This window comes from Sorex fumeus, unplaced genomic scaffold (assembly GCF_029834395.1).
Source record: "Sorex fumeus unplaced genomic scaffold, SorFum_2.1 ptg000124l, whole genome shotgun sequence".
NCBI classification, from domain to species: domain Eukaryota; kingdom Metazoa; phylum Chordata; class Mammalia; order Eulipotyphla; family Soricidae; genus Sorex; species Sorex fumeus.
The window spans coordinates 740690-757197 of NW_026606181.1; the positions used below are offsets into that span (position 1 = coordinate 740690).

General features: G+C 41.1%; 1 protein-coding gene across 1 annotated transcript in view; it reads left to right on the forward strand.

The window, feature by feature from the left end:
- The window catches only part of PRIM2 (DNA primase subunit 2), a 349057-nt gene that overhangs the window by 264231 nt on the left and 68318 nt on the right, over nucleotides 1-16508 (forward strand). The window lies entirely within an intron of this gene.

A 16508-nucleotide genomic window follows, 5' to 3' on the forward strand; every position in this document is an offset into this window, starting at 1 on the left:
CAGTGCTGGGATGGGGATTGGTGTTTGTATATTACATGCAGTGAGTTCTTGTGAACAACTTTATAAAAATAAAATTAAATTTCAAAAAAAGTACAGTGAGGTTCTGTGAGATTCTACTGCCCTAAGAAAAGGAATTGGGGCCTGGATTTAGGTGGGAGCAGGAGGACTCAGAGGAGAAGGAGGACGTGCTTTGTCAGTCAGTGCTGTCCTGCCGTATAGATGGGCTTCTCCAATAGAAAGGATATTCCTTTCTTCTTCTTTAAAACGAAACAAAACAACTACCGAATTCTGGATAATACCCCTAATGTGCGTTCTTCTCGGTTCAGGGGGTGATAAATTTCTCTTAAGCCTTTAAGCCGTCAACAGGCCTCGGCTTAAAAGGATGCACATGCCAAAGTGACATGTCCCTGGGGGAGACCGATCGTAGCTAACAGCCTTATGAGTAAAACATTAGGGAAGTGACAGGAGAGATAATAGACTGATCAGAAACCGTGGGAAGGCCAGCATGAGTATGTGCTCAGAAAAGGCCACGGATTCCATGCCCGTACTGTCTGACCCATTGGGCTGTGAGATAGGGTGATTTGCTTGGCTCTTACGTGGTTATCATGGGAACCGAACTTCCAGGGACCTATTCTTGATCGCTGATATTTCCACTTTGGGGCACTGAATGGCACCTTTGTAGGTTAGCAGATCCTCCCTTTGAGTTCCTGGGTATTTTTTATTTTTTTCCGCTCTGGGTGCTGGAGGGTGGTGCTCAGAAGGTCATAAGTGGTGCTGGGAATTCGGGTGAGGGGCGGCCTCATGCACAGCAGTTGCCTTCATAACCCCTGTACTATTTCTCTGGTATACGGTATGATAACATGTATATTAGAGTTCCAAATTCTTGGTGGTAGAGCCCGGCAAGCTACCGAGAGTATTCGATATGCCAGACACAGTAACAACAAAGTCTCCAATGGAGACGTTACTGGGCCCGCTCGAGCAAATCGACGATCAACGGGAGGGCCTTTACCTTTTAGAAATATAAGGGAGAAAGACATTTTCTTTCCTCTATGCTTTTATGTTCTTTCAGATTGGAAATAAAAACAACAGTACGTGATTAGCTAGAAATAAAACCAATATATAAGTTTAGGGAAAGTCTTGCAAAAGATTCCTATGACGTGCAGGTCAAATGAGGCTCATATGCCTTCCCAAACTGTGTTTGAGACTTCAGGATGGAAGTCACAAGGAAAATTACTTATAGAAAAAGACAATTAAATGTTCACTAAACAAATATTTGCTGGTCTCTGCAGAATCCAGGGGATCCAGAAGCAGTTTGACCTTGTTAAAGATCTACAATTCACCAAATTTTTCATTGCTTGATCAATTCCTTTTGCCTTTCCACCCCTCCCTTTCTTTTTTTTTTCAATTTATTTATTTATTGAATCACTGCGGGAAAAGTTACAAAGCTTTCAGGTTTAAGTCTGGGTCATGCAATGATCAAACCCCTTTCCCTTCACCAGTCCTTATTTTTCACCACCAAGAACCCCAATATACCCCACCTCCCACCCCTCCCAATGCCGGTGAGGCAGATGAATTCTACTTAACTCTCTATCTACTTTGATCACATTCATTGTTTCGACGAAAGAGCGCTATTACTGTTTAGAATTTCCCCCCAACAATCAGAACTGCTGAAAAGGCATTGTGAAATAATTTGTTTTCTGCAGTTAGTTATGAGAACCATATGATGTTGCACGGCTGCCTTTTGTTACTATGTGATAAATTGACTTGGTCATTCTCCTTCCATGGCAAAGTGAGAGTAACACCCTTACGTTGGAGTTTTCCCTTATCAGCGTAAGTCTCTTGTTTTAAATTTTATTTTACTTTAATTTTTTTGGTGTTGCCAGGTATTTGATGTATATATCTCTTAGAATAAACATATGTGATAATTTCAGTTTGCAGAACTCTCTTTTTGTCTGCTGTTTGATTAGTTTTTGGTTTTGGGCAACTCCTGTCCAAAACAATATGGACAGTCCTTCAGTATGGCTATGCTCAGGGCTGGGGATCAAACCCAGGTCAGCAGCGTGCAAGGCAGGGACCCCATCTGCTGTACTTTCTCTCAGGCTCCTGTCTGCTGTGTTCTAAAAGTAACCAGCCTAGCCACCGAGAAGATAGCTCAGAGAGCTGGAGCACATGCTTCGTGTATTAAAGGCCTAGATTTAGTTCGGTTTACGGCACTGAGGAGTCCTCTGAGCACCTATCCAGGAGTGACCCCTAAGCACCACCGGGTTTCCCCACTGCTCCACCCCAATAATAAGTTTAAAAGTAACCAGCCTAAAACCGTCAAAAAAAAAAAGTCCTCTCATTGTTCATCGATTTGCTCGAGCGGGCCCAGTAATGTCTCCATTGGAGACTTTGTTGTTACTGTGTTTGGCATATCGAATACGTCACAGGGAGCTTGCCAGGCTCTGCCGTGTGGGCGAGATACTCTCGGTAGCTTGCCGGGCTCTCCGAGAGGGGCAGAGGAATCGAACCCAGGTCTTAGCCTCGTGCAAGGCAAATGCCCTACCTGCTGTGCTACCGTGCCACCCTTCTTTACATTTTATTACTTTAAAACATTTTTTAAATTGAATTTTTAAATTATATTACTTGAAAACATTTTTTTAAAATTGAATATCCATGAGATAAAGGTAAAGGTAAAGGCCCTCCCGTTGATCGTTGATTTGCTCGAGCGGGCCCAGTAACGTCTCCATTGGAGACTTTGTTGTTACTGTGTCTGGCATATCGAATACTCTCGGTAGCTTGCCAGGCTCTGCCGTGCGGGCGAGATACTCTCGGTAGCTTGCCGGGCTCTCCGAGGGGGGCGGAGGAATCAAACTCGGGTCTGCCATGTTAGCTGCGTGCAAGGCAAACGTCTCCATTTTGAGACTTGTTGCTACTGTGTTTGGCATATTGATTATATGCGGGCAAGATAATCTCGGTAGCTTGCCAGGCTCTATGAGAGGGGTGGAGGGATTGAACCCGGCTCGGCCGGACCAGCTGAGCGCAAGGCAAACGCCCTACCGCTGTGCTATCGCTCCAGCCCCAACCAGCCTAAAACAATGTATATATAGAGACATATTTTGGGGTGGCAAATTTTCTTTTCAGAAATGACCCTAAAAAGAATTGAAAATGTCTTAATTATAAACCTATATATATATATATAGATATATACACAAACATAATATAGCAGGTTTTTTTGTTTTTTAATGGGCATGTATAGTAGGGCAATTATTTTGCGATACGCTATGGAGCCTTCTTAAGGAGGTAAGGGTGGAGGCTGGGGAGATGACTCAAAGATTTGGTGCTTCTCCTCTGTCGGTTTGATCCCCAGCAAAGTGTCCAAGCACACCCACAGTGGACCCCCAAACTAACAAAGATTTACAGATAAAGACAATTGGAGAAACGAATCAATGGGTTGTGTGCATGCATTACAGGCTGGAGGCCCTGTTTGATCCCTGGCACTACATGGTCTCTTGAGCACTGCCAGAAGTAACCCAGAGCACTGCCAGGTTTGACCCGCCCCCCGCCCCCCAACCCAGAATAGACAAAGAGTAAAGCTAGAGTTACCTTGTGATCCAGTAATTGCACTACTGGCACTAATGCAGAAAGCCTCTTATATCTACACTATATCTATAGTGTTTACTGCAGACATTCGCAATAACTAAAATGGGAGCAACCAAAGTGCCCGCTGTGGATGAGTGTATAAAGTGTGTTACATTTATAGGGACACTCTTCCACTGTTGGTGGGAATGCCCACTAGTCCAGTCTTTCTGGAAACAATATGGACAGTCCTTCAAAAACTAGAAACTGAGCTCCCATATGACCCCGCGATACCACTTTTCGGAACATATCCCGAAGATGCAAAAAAGCACAGTAGAAATGACATCTGTCCCTATACGTTCATTGCAGCACTGTTCACCATAGCCAAAATCTGGAAACAACCCAAGTGCCCTAGAACAGATGACTGGTTAAAGAATCTTTGGTACATCTACATAATGAAATATTTATGCAGCTGTTAGGAGAGATGAGGTCATAAGCTTTGCTTATAAATGGATAGACATGGAGAGTATCATGCTAAGTGAAATGGGTCAGAAAGAGAGGGACAGACGTAGAAAGACTTCACTCACTTGTGGAGTGTAAAACAACATAACATGAGGCTGACACCTAAGGATAGTAGATACACGGGACAGATAGATTGCTCCATAGCTGGACGCCTGCCTCCTGAGCAAAGGGGAGAAGGCAGCTGGAATAGAGAAGGGATCGCTGAGAAAAAGATGGCTGGAGGAATCAGTCAGGATGGGAGATGTGTGCAGCAAGTGGATAAAGGACCAAACATGAAAACTCTGTGTCTGTATTGCAAATCATAATGCCTAAAAGTAGAGAGAGATTATGGGGAATATTGTCTGCCATGGAGGTAGGGGGAGGGTGGGAAAGGGGGGTATACCGGGGATTTTGGTGGCGGGGAATGTGCACTGGTGGAGGGATGGGTGTGTGATCATTGTGTGATTGTAACCCAAGCATGAAAGCTTGTAACTATCTCACGGTGATTGAGTAAAGTTTAAATAAGAATAAAAAAATAAAGTGTGTTACATTTAAATGATGGAATACTATTCAGATGTAGAAAAGATGGAAGTTTGTGATTTACAGTAAAATGAAAGGAGTTTAGGTTATGTGAATCAAAATCAGAAGGAAAAAGACAAATGCTGGATGATTTCACATATGTGTTGCAGCGTAAAGATACAGAATTGATAAATCTACTTGTCTTTCATGTATTAGGGTATGATCCCCAGCACCAGAGGTAAGAGAAGGGAGGAATAAGAAAGTGAGAGAAAAATACAGTAGAACAATTTTTTTTTAAGTGAACATTGACAACAAAACTAAGATTACCTGAAAAAAACATTGGGGAAGTGTGTAGGAGAAAAGATAGAGAGCTTAAATGAACAAAGATGGTGGGTATATTTATATGAAGAAATTTTTTTTCAATTTTATATATATATATACATACATATATATATATATTATGGCCACATCCAGTACACTTCTGGCTCTATGCTCAGGGATTACTCCAGGGGGTGGGCGTGGGGAGGTCTGGGGACCATTTGTAGTACCAGGAATTGAACCCTGGTTGATCACATGTAAGTCAAATGCGCTACTCGATCTGCTATCTCTTTGACCCTAATTTATAATTTTTAAAAATTTGCTACTAGAATAGAGTATGGCATCATTGATTCAAAAAAAGAGCAGGATATCATAGTCCTCATTAAACATTATTATCATTACGGTATCTTGACTGTACTCTTAAGTTTGAGGAGGAAGGCTCAGTGTTACTTTAGTTACCTGCATACCTTCAGAATCTTAGTACAGGAAAAATTGCCACAATCTTCCCCTGTTCTCTGATGACTTCTGTATTACTCTTTGGCCTCATTTCTGTTTTACAAAACAAAATTTATCCAAATAAATTTAGAACTGTAATTGACTTCATCAAACATTTAAATAAAACAGTTAATGTTTTAGATTTTGGAGACCCTGGATGGGGTTGGAAGAGAAAGTTTGATTGTGAGAGATTCTGAGAGGGCAGGCGCTGGGTCCAGATGTGGCTGCTTTATCATTTTCCTTGCGTTTCCCTGGTGGCGTCCTGCTCCCGAAACCAATTCGATGCTGCTGTCGTTGGCAGAGATGCAGAACGGTGTGTTGCCAGTGTCACAGCTGGGATGTCAGGACTAATGGGGCAGGTCACAAAGTGCCACTCACCCATCACAGACCAGTCTTGATTTCCTGGCGTTTCCTTCCACTGGCGGGGTAGGATGGAGACGCCAAGATTGGAAGGTGTATTTTCCATTTAGTTTTAGCTTTTCTCAGAAGAATACTTTGGACAGATTGGAATGTGGGTAGAGATACCTGGAAATTGTTCTAAAAGAAACATCTGATGCATCCGCCTTCTGTGTGATCACTGCAGAATCTCCAGAAAGTCAGAGAAGCCTGTCTGTGTGATAAATACATGACTCATCATAGTGCTTAGTTTGATCCAAATTTTAAACCTACCCATGATTCATAATAGAGTGCAAAGACTCAGGAGGAGAAGACGCTAATTTTAGCTTTTCTTCTATGGGAGACTAGGTTTTCACTGCCCTCACAGATTGGCTGACCTAAAGGTTCTTCCTTTTCTGATGAACGTAACAGAAATCTCGTGTCCAGTTAAATGCAGTTCTACCCTAAAAGTCGGCAACAAAGAGATTGGTTGTGGTTCGGGTTTATGACTCATGAAAGAGTTGTTCATAAGAGGTATTTGTTGCAACTTTTTAATGTCTTATTTTCATTGGCGAATTTTAATGATGATTGGAAAGTTTTTTCTTTCATTGAAATGCCATTCATAGGGTGTTTTTGTTTTTAATATTGTTTTCTGGATCACATCTGTCGGTGCTCAGGCTTACTCCTGGCTTTGTTCTCAGGGATCACTCCTGGAGATGCTCAGGGGTGTTTCATGCAACGCATGAATTGATCACATGCAAGGCGAACACCCCACCTGCTATACTATTGCTCCGGTTCTGTGAGTTTTAGTTTTGGCTGTATACTACTTAATAGTCTACGTTAGACCTGTAAGCATATCTAATTTGAAGGCATTAACTCTGGATTGTTGAAAATTCTCGCAGTCAAAATATAGAAAAAAACCAAAGCAGGAAGATGACATTAGGTGAACTTGAGACTCTGATGAGTTTTATAAATACTACAAAGTGAGAAGCAAAAGGACAGCATACATTAGCGAAATATTATTGTCCGAAGTAGACTCACACATTTATGATCAAATATATGTTTGAAATATATGATCACATTTATGATCAAATAAATGTTTGGTCCCATGTTGGGACCACTCTCCACACGTCCAATGGGCCTCATGCATGAAAGAACTGGCAAAGGAACCCAGGCATGTGGGTCCCAGGGCTGATATCTCCAAGCCTACTCAGATTGTAACTGGGCCTTCTCCAACCAGACCCCCCATCTTCCAGTAGGTAGGCATCACACTCACCAGCTGCCGCCAGTGCCAGGTTGGTCCCATCAACGGCCAAGACATAGAGACTATAAAACCCAGCTCCCAAAAGCGCAGCCGCAATTATCTTATTTTTCCTTTGGAGAATCTGGCAGGCTACCAAAAGTATCTCTGCGCGGCAGAGTCTGGCAAACTTCCCGTGTCATACTCAATGTGCCAAATTCCAGTAACAATAATGGGTCTCATTCTCCTAATCGTGAAAGAGCATTGAAATGGCTCTTTTAAAATCTCAGGGCTAGGAAGAAGGAGACGTTACTGGTGCCTGCTCGAGGAAGTTGACGAACAACAGGATGATCCTGATTGTGATATGTTTGAAAGGCACAAGAACCACTGAGTAGACTAGTGACTTTTTTTTTTTTTTGGTGTTAGAACAACTCAAGTTGGGAAGGATATCTACTTTTATAAGCTTTTAAAAGCTTGTAAGGGTGTGGTTTTATGCCAGTATACATATTCTAGTATTTTTTCTTAGGAAACTCATGCATATTCATAAGGGAAGACTGCATGTGAGCACTTGAGGAATAGACAGTAGATGTATCCCACAAGTACAGAAAATGGCAGAGAAATGTCATCAGGGTGAGCTTCTCGGTTTGGTAGTGACGTGAAAGGTGAATGGAGGACGGATGCACCGTGCAGTTTCCATTGAGTAGTGCTGTCCAGTCAGGGCTTCTGGGACCCAGAAACACGAAAATCTTTGTAAAGTCGTCTTTCTCAGTCAAGAGTTAAAATAATGTAGTCACTTAATCACTTTAACGTCCCGTTAGTCGTCGATTTGCTCGAGAGGGTGCCAGTAACGTCTCCATTTGTCCCTGTGGTGTGCTAGTGTAGCCCAATGGCATCTGTTCACTCCGGGAACATGAAGAGCTTCAAACCGATCGTTCATGATCTTGATGAAGAAGTCTGACCGTCTGGTAGGTGGGCGGCCACCAGTAACTACAACTGGTCTCATTCACCCGACCAAAATAATGTAAGGAGGTGGATTTTCCCTGGAAGAGGTTGCCACACCCTCCCACTGCAGGATTCAGGCCAGTTTATTTTAGCTTTTTTTCCAACTCCAGAGTCTTCCTAAGTTTTGTGGGGTTGAGTGGCTGGACAAAAAGAGGAGAAGTTGCAGGAAAGAATTTTGACACAGGCCAGAGAGATAATGCGGGGCTTAGGCTTTGCACATGGTGGACCCTGGTTTGATCCCCAACATCATATATGGTCACCGGAGTCATGCATGCATTTACCATATCCAGAAAAGAAATTTGCATTTGAAGGCGATATTCATAGAGATGTTTTAGACCAGAAAGAGAGCTATTCCAGATAGCCACTAAAAATCCCTCTTCACAATCACGATTACGACCATCCTGTTGTTCGTCGATTGCCTCGAGCAGGCCCCAGTAACGTCTCCTTCGTCCTAGCCCTGAGATTTTAAAAAGTGCCACATTCAAGGCTCTTTCAGGGTTAGGAGAATGAGACCCAACATTGTTGCTGGTATTTGGCATATTGGGTACGCCACGGGGAGTTTGCCAGACTCTGCCATGTGGGCAGGTAACATTCGGTAGCCTGCCGGTTTGTCCAAAGTAAGAATGAGATAATAAGGTGTCGCGCGACCGCAAATGCGGTCGCACGCTTCTGGTAGCTGGGTTTTATAGTCTCTGAGTCTTGGCCATTGATGGGATTACACGGCGCCAGGGGGCCAGTTGGTGGGTGTGACCCCTGCCTACTGGAAAAATCCCTCTTATTACCGAGAGAAACTCATTTGTAGAACAAAAACAGCTCCATTATTCTATGTGTCCTCCCAATACTTTATCATCAATTGCCTTCCTCATGCCAACCCAAACCCTTTCCCTCTGTTTAGCCTAAGATGTGGAAATAAGCCCCGGCCATCTGCTCTCCTTGAGTTTTCTTTATCTCTGACACTCTATGGATGCACTTATGTATTTATGTAATTTTTTTTTCCCTTTAGTCATGTCTCCTGCAGGTCTGACCCAGGACCTCTACACATTTAATCTTTTAGGATAGAGAGAAAAGAATTTTTTTTCTCCAATCGAGTGATCCCCAGCACTGGAGAGGGAGACGAGAGAGAGAGAGAGAGAGAGAGAGAGAGAGAGAGAGAGAGAGAGAGAAAAGAAACAGTTCTTCTGTGCTATAATATGGCTATTAAAGCATAAAAAGAATCTGAACCCCACTTAACCACATATAAAAATGACTTGGATATGGAGTCGGATTATAACTTCTAGCTAATAGTATGAGTGGCTTTGTAATCTATTTTAGTATACATACTAGCTTTACCATTAAAAAATAGTTAATAAAGTTTTGTTGATAAATAGGAGCATCTGCTTATATTATCAAAGATTACATTAAGAAAATAAATAGACAAGCCCTACACTGAGAGAAACTATTTGTATCACCTGTCTCTGACAAAAAGTTTTAACTCAAAATATATAAAGAACAGTGGAGTGTTTTTTTTCTTTTAAGCAATCTAGTTTTTTTAAGGGGGCAAAGGTCTGATGAAGCCCTTCAAGTGGTTCAGCAATTTTATCTTTGGGAAAATGTTAGTGCCCAATCTAATGCCCATTAAATTGATGTATAAAATGAACAGTACGAATGTTGAGGAGAATGTGGAAATTACACATTGGGGGAGTGTAAAATAGTACAAGCGTTCTGGAAAACTTTTGGCAACAATTCTACTCCTGTATTCGAATAAGGTTCATATCTCAGCTTGCTAACTTCTTCCCCTTGGGTTTTTTTTAAAGGGGGTGGAGTGGAGCACACAGCCTGTGGTGCTCAGGGCTGACCTGCTTCTGCACTCAGGGATCACTCCTCACAGTGCATGGGGGACTCAGTGTGGAGCCAGGGATCAAGCCTGTGTCTGCCAGTGCACAAGGCAATAGTTGCCTTAGCGTTGGTGCTTTCTGTCCAGCCCCATCAGCTAGCTGACTGTCTGGATGAAGAGGCCTCACTCAGAACTGAAGCCAGTCATATAAATTACCGTCTGATTTGTTGAGGAAAATCCACAGTTCAGGTATATCGGCAAGCAGTTCAGTTGGCAGTGGTGGCTATGAACCACTAAGACAAGTGGGGTTCAGGGTACAGAGCTTCTTTTGCCTTATCAAACCCTCCTCTTCTGCGCTGAGTCTGGCAACAGCTGTCAAAATCTGGAGCAGGCCCGTGGACGTGGAATCCGGAACCCTCTCTGAGTGGTATAATTAAACTCCTGCCTTTGTGCTTTGCTTTCATAGGTATTTCATTAGAGTCACTTATTAGTTTTGTTTTTTGTTTGACCTCTCAGCATAGCTAAGACTTGTTTTTATCTATGCTTGCCTCTGGCATATCTATCGGTGCTCTCATCTACTTTAATTGATAATATAAATCATTTCATTTCAACACTACCCATTTGTTGAGTAGGTAGGCTTGTTGTAATAGCAATACAAATAGAAGTACACTCCCCGAAAAAGGATAAAAACAAAATTACCATGGCTATTCACTCATTCATTTCTATTTCACAGTTGTAAAGGTTGGGTTTGATGTATGTCTTTTGTCTGTGGTTTATTATCCTTCACATCTTGAAATAAAGTTTGTGTTTTTTTTTTGTATGAAACAACTTTAGTGCAAAGGAAAAAAGAGGAAAATTTGTGTTTTATAACATTTCATATGAAAGCAAACCCTAGACAAAAGTATGAAGGTTTTCCTTCCCCTTGAAAATTTTCCCTATTTACTTGAAAATAATTGTCAGTGTTATTCCATACATAGATTAATTATGAAAAGTTTATACATATATAGGCATAGAAAACAGATAAAAATGATAAGAAAGCAATTAAGGTTCAACCAAGTACAGCTGAACTAAAGTGGTTTTAAAATTATATGTGCTAAAATTATATGTCAACCCAGTAAGTTCCAAGGTCTCTGGTACATTTTCTCTGTAGTGAATTTTTTTTTTTTCTTTTTGGGTTACACCGGCGATACACAGGGGTTACTCCTGGCTCTTCACTCAGGAATTACTCCTGGCAGGGGATGCTGGAATTGAACCCGGGTTGGCCACTTGCAAGGCAAATACCCTACCTGCTGTGTTATCGCTCCAGCCCAATCGGTCGTGAAAAGTTTAAGAAATCACTAAGCAAGTGTTCACTGTTCTTCAAAGGAAGTATCTTTGATAATGAAAGAGCTGGTTTTAAGCATAATAAATATAACATGATCAGAGTACTTGGTATTTCCTGGGTCATTGATAGCTATTGGGCCATCATAAGAATAATACCAGGAATTTTTTTTTAATAGTGTACTCCAGAGAAGTCTATCATGAAAGAGTCAATAATAAATATTTTATTATTAGAGTCACTTACAAAACAAAACTCATAAGTGTTAGGAAATCTGTTTTACAGACTAAGATGAAGATACTGATTATGGATATATTCAAGAATGAAAATTGTGTTTTTCATGTTTAATTAAGTGCATAAACACCTTAAAGACATTTAATAGTTTTATATTAGATGTATTCTAATTAAATTAAATTTATTAATCTATTGAATCATTTTTTCCTCTAAAATCACACTCATTTATGTTAAAGATGATCGCAGTAGAATTGTCTGTTTAGTATTGTTAAATTGGACCTAATGTGAACAGTGTGTACTCTTTATTATTCAACTAATCCTGTGAATTCTTTTAAGCTTCCTTTGTTGGAACTTGGCATAAACAGACTTAGACTGAGCTCTATAAACCACTTCGTCCTTGGGGTTTTTTTTCTTTTTTTTGGCTTTTTGGGTCACACACTGCATTGTCCAGGGGTTACCTCGGACTCTGCACTCAGGAATCACTCCTGGTGGTGCTTAGCGAACCATATGGGATGCTGGGGATTGAACCTGGGTTGGCCATATGCAAAGCAAGTGCCCCACTGACTATATTTTCACTCCAGACCCCACATTTGAAGCTTGGTAGCCAGGTTGTGATTTCATCATAAATGTTACCAGACCTGCTCAGATGTTCACTGATCCAAGGCTGATTACTCAAGAGACAAAGGTTGACATGCAAAGAAGCAAATTATTTAGACTCCAGTAACTTGAGAGTTTCTGATCTTGTCTCCTACTCCCCGAAAAACAAACAAAAACCTTACTCTGGGGTTTCATTGGTGATAGTTGGGAAAGTTAAAATAGTTCAGGGGGAGAAAGGAATTCTGTCTTAGGCTGACTTGCGTCAGTAGTTTAGTGTATCAATCTGGGGAGCTGATGCTCTGTTCCTGGTAAAACTTTGAAATGATGTATTTAAAGGACCTGTGTCTTCGGGATCTACGTGATAGCTTCAGGGATCTTAAGGGCCTGGTGTTTACCCTTCCCCCTCCATCCGTAACTGGGTGTGGTTTAACATTAAATGTACGACGCATGACATCATCTTTTGGGATTGGAAGACAGGACAGAGGCCAAATTATAAGAAGTATAAAGATGAGAAACAAGATGGAGTCTCTGATACTTGCTTTCATAAAATCAGACTTAGGCTACAATACCTATAATAGGAGTTTTCCAGAATTTTCAAAATTTCCAAAATTTTGGATTTTTGAAATTTGGAAGATTTTGAAAATAAATGAGATTCCTGACCATGCCAACAAGTGACCTCCTTACCTCGCTGGTAAGGTTGTTGGGAATTTAATAACCCAGGCACCAGGCACCAGTCTCTTTTTCAAGGCTGATTTGGCTCCATAAAATTTACTATAGTTCATTCAGACTGTTTAGTTATTCAGAAATATGACATTTTGGTCAATGCCTTTTTAATAACACCGTATTTCCAGTTGTACCTTTTGTAATTTTTTTTAAGAGTCTTGTTGTACTTACGTAAACAACTGTATTGCCATGTGGGGTGCCATTAAGAATTGCCATGCTCAGGGTCCCAAGTGATAGTGCAGTGGGTAGGATTGCTTGTGACCAACCTGGATTCCATCCCCAGTACCTTGTATAAGAATGATCCCTGTGCACAGAGCCAGGAGTAAACCCGGAGCAACACCAAAAACCGAAAAAAGGGGGAAAAAAAAGAGTCATGTTTAGAATGTTAAGTTTTTGTTTTTAATTCGAGAGGAATCAGTTGAGAAGAAAAAATAATTGTAATATGTGTCATTTTTCATAGCGTTTTGTTTTATCAAATTGTGCGTAGTACATTAAAATATTTCCTTACATCTGAAAAAGGAAGGATTTAACAGTTACTGCAAACTGTAATTAATCAGTTTAAGTCTCATGCAGTTTTTTTTGCCTCAATCCTGTTGCCCCTCCATTATTTCTATAACATTTTTTTATCTAATTCAGTTTTATAAATTGGAAATTATTAGAGTTCTTGTCATTTTTATGAATCTGAGGATGAAGACCTTTTTTTTTAGAAAGAATCTAAAATAATATAGCAGCTTCTATAAATAACAAATCTTTATAATAGTCAGGAGAAAGATTTGATTTAGTTTAATTAATGTGACTGACAAGAAATTTGGTTTTAGCATTGCGTGATAATCATCAATAGAATATAATGACAAAGATTTTTAGACGCTTCACTTCTGGAACATTACATTGATAACACAGATTCAATTACACATAAATCACTTGATCACTTGACATCTCGTTACTCATCAATTTGCTCTGGCAGGCGCCAGCAACGTCTCTATTCGTCCCTGTTGAGTGCTAGTATAGCCCAATGGCATCTGCTCGCTCCAGGAACACAAAGAGCCTCAAACCAATTGTTCAGAGTCTTGATGAAGAAGTCTGACTATCTTGTAGGTCGGTGGCCACACAATCTTTTGACATCCCATGGAATCCAGTCAGTAATGGCTCTAGTCCAAAGGTCATCTCCAAATCTCATTAAGTGTCCGGATTTTCGATGCCTTGGCAAAGGAGACACTGTTTCTGATTCTTGAATGTTGATGGAGGTCGGGATTCCAGATTCTTTCTTTCACTTGAGTGAAGCGTGATACTCCAATAATAGCTCTTTCGATTCCTTTTTGGGAGACCCAATAGCAAATAGCATTTTCATCCTGTTTTCGTAGGGCCCAGGTCTCTGAGGCGTATGTTAATGCAGGAAGAACAGTGGAATTGAAGAGATTCTGGAACTTGAGGGTCTTTGTCCTCTTAGCTATTCCTTCGATGCTCTTGAAAGCATTCCAAGCCACTCTCTTTCTCTTCTGTAACTCAGGTGCCAGGTCATTCGTCATGGGATTTTGTCATGTGCTGTTCTAAGGATCTTTCTGGAAAGGATGGCAGCTAAGTCAAAAGGACTTTAATTTGTGGAAGATGTGTCAAAAGCATTAAAATATTTTAACACCCACAAATAATTATGAAATGCAACTTAATTGTCTAACCCAAATGCTAAAGATTTCAAAGATTTAGATAGAAGCATACATAGTTACAAACCAAGCTTATCTCTTGTAGGGCCAGGGAAAGAGCTCAGAGAATGTGGGCACCTGCTGGAGGTCCACGTGTGATCTCCAACACCACGTGATCCTGTAAGCTCTGCTCACAGTGACCTTGGATCACTGACTTCATTATACAGGACAGATTCCTGAACACCACCAGATGTAGCCTTAAACTCCTCCCTACTAAAATTACATAGAGTTGAAAATTGATAATTTCACGTGACTCAGTATTAAAAAAAGAAGTTTCCTTCTTGGTCTCCACATCTCTTAAAACCAGCAGCAGTAGGGACCAGAACTGTAATACAGTGAGTGGGGTGCTGACCTGGCATGCAGCTGACCTGAGTGCCCTCCCTGAAACCACATACAGTCCCCTGAGCCCACCAGGAGCGATCCCTACGTCCTGAGCCAGGAGTTAGCCCTGAGCGCTTCCAGGTGTGATTTCCAAACCAAAGTTAAAAATGCTGCAAATAACGGCAACAGACGACCTCTCTCTATGCCCGGTAGACCAATTTCTTAATAACTTGATGATGATAAATATGAAGCAAGTAGATGATTTTCAAGTAGATGATTCAAAAGAAGAGAAAAGGAAAAACATCTTTGACATGTCTTTTTTCCAGAGCAGACTAATCATTGTTCACAAATGTACTCTTTTACTAAATTAAGGAAAATCAACATCTGGTTTACATAAAATACATTATTAAAATTCAGGCTTTTCTTCCTTTTTAAAATAGATCTCATATCTAGTGGAGCTTCCTGGGGCCAGGCGTGGCCTGGGTCAGGGAGGCCATGGTGAGAACAGGCCTCACAATTGGGACATTTGTCTGGGCCAAGTGTCAGTTTCTACTTGAGCTGTTTTCCCAGCTCTTAAGTTTGTATTTCACAGCCTTTAAGAACCGTTCAATTTTATCCACTCTGATCACATATTCCCTTACTATTTTTTTTTCCATTTAAAACTTCTTAGTTTCTCCTTTATTATTATTTTATTTATTTTGTTTTGGATCCGGCAGTGCTCAGGGGCTGCTCCTGCCTCTGCACTCAGTAATCACCCCTGGCGGTGCTCAGGTGGCCATATGGGATGCCGGGAATCAAACCTGTGCTGGCCCTGTGCCAGTCAAGCTTTCTATAAGTTCTATGGCTTAGGTTCCGCATCCGTATTCTTTTACAAATTGCTTAATATTCACTTAGTTACTGTATTTTCCTTTAACAAAAATACACCTTTATTCCATATCTTTCTGGTAGTTTCGTTCTCTATTTTAGATAGAAGCATACATAGTTACAAACCAAGTCGTTATTCCCATGACGAATGACCTGGCACCTGAGTTACAGAGGAGAAGAACATCCCACCACCATATTTGGGATGTTCTCATCTCAAACCCCAACTCTTGCCCCAAAGCAAAACCGAAATAACTCATTCTGTATTGTTACGAATAAACAGCCGAAAGTGATCCAAGAGAGTTTCCTTAGAGGAAAGTTTAAATCTGTAAAAACATGTTTTCTTTTAAGATGGGTTGTCTTCTACTTGAAACCCCACCAAAAATGGTGTGCTGCTCTTGAAATATTAGCGGTGTGAGGTATGACTTGTTGTGCAGCCACATTTGCGGCCTAGTGCTCCAGGAGAAAGTTCACTTGTGGGTGAGGATCGGCCAAATTCTTATCCTGAAAAAAAAATCAATAATTTTCAAAATTGTAAATGCCGTCTAAGATTTGAGTGTACATCTGCTCTTGTCAAGTTTGTTTTAGAATGAAATCACATGAACTTTTCTAGCTGCTAACGTTGCTAACGTTGTTAGTCTCCGGAGTGATAGCACAGCGGTAGGGCGTTTGCCTTACAAGCGGCCAACAAGGCTGACCCGAGTTCGATTCCTCCGCCCCTCTCAGAGAGCCCGGCAAGCTACCGAGAGCCCGCACGGCAGAGCCTGGCAAGCTACCAGTGATGTATTCGATATTCCAAACAAAGTAGCAACAAGTCTTATGATGGAGACATTACTGGGCCTGCTCGAGCAAATCGATGAACAACAGGAGGACTGTGACCGTGACCGGTAACATTGCTAATGCCTTAGAGCAGTATTGTCTGACTTTGTCTCTTTT